The following is a 1,269-nucleotide window of genomic DNA, read 5'->3' on the forward strand; positions in this document are numbered from 1 at the left end:
GTGACACATCAAGTCCAACAGCAAACAGGTTTTTAGCTGCAGACACTTTTATAGCATATCCTGTGTTCCTGGACATGCTGCTCTTGAAATAAATTAAAAAGGATAAAGCAGCAGAGAAGCTAACATGCCAGTAACACCCCTCCATTTCTGGCTTCATGCTGCTTAGCCCCTGCTGTTGTATTCCAAATAGACAGGTTCTTAGTATTCACTGGCAGCAAACACAGGTTTTTAGCTGCAGACACTTTTACAGCATATCCTGTGTTCCTGGCCATGCTGCTCTTGAAATAAAGGATAAAGCAGCAGAGAAGCTAACATGCCAGTAACACCCCTCCATTTCTGGCTTCATGCTGCTTAGCCCCTGCTGTTGTATTCCAAATAGACAGGTTCTTAGTATTCACTGGATTTACCCAGTTTATGCAGTTTGAGTGAGCATCTTCCAGAAGTAGAGACATCCCAGTAAATTAACCAGTCATTTCCTCCAACTCAGGCTAAAAGAAGAGATCATCTCAGGTTGTTTTTGACCAGCTATCACATTTAAAGTTGTTGTTCCCCAGTCCCCATCTTTACCAACAAATACTTCAGTAGAGATAGGAGCAGTTCAATTTCAATTCCAAAATGAGACTGAGGTGTTCAGGAGGAGCAGGCTTGTTTCTGCTATAGGAGCCCGAGTTTGTGGGCCCCCTCTGGCACTGCCCTCCATGTCTCTGATGTGCAAATGCAAAGTGAATCAATTCCTTCATGTGGAAGAAGTCACACTCCCAACACACAAACATCACTACATTATTAGCCTTCCAAAAATATAAGGATGCTCCCAGTATTTAATTACAGTTAAGCACTGATATACTTTAAATATTTCCTCTGACTGGTCAGTCCAGAGAGGATTCCTTATCCAAACCTGTTGTGTAACCAGCAAAGCCCTCTCAAGGGGAAACAACTGTCTCATATTGATATTTACATGCATATGATAGCAAGAAATGCTCCCTGTTTTCCTCAAAACAAGTAGTATCTTTTTTATTTCCATATTGCAAGTCCAAGGGTCCTTACAGGAAGGAAGCCAGTGACAGCCCAATGGGCTGACTACCTACAGGTTTCACCAAGATCTGTTTTTTTGAGAACAGAAGGCTTCAGTGCAAGACAGAGCTTATACAAAACATGACATGCCAAGTAAGTGCCTCCAGTCCTTTTAGAATTGCAAGCAACAAGCTCAGTGGGTCTTAAAGCACACTTCCCTGCCAGTGAAATCTGTTTAAAACATGTCACTTTTCCCAT

Source organism: Merops nubicus, unplaced genomic scaffold (genome assembly GCF_000691845.1).
Source record: "Merops nubicus isolate BGI_N331 unplaced genomic scaffold, ASM69184v1 scaffold21529, whole genome shotgun sequence".
Classification (NCBI taxonomy): Eukaryota; Metazoa; Chordata; class Aves; order Coraciiformes; family Meropidae; genus Merops; species Merops nubicus.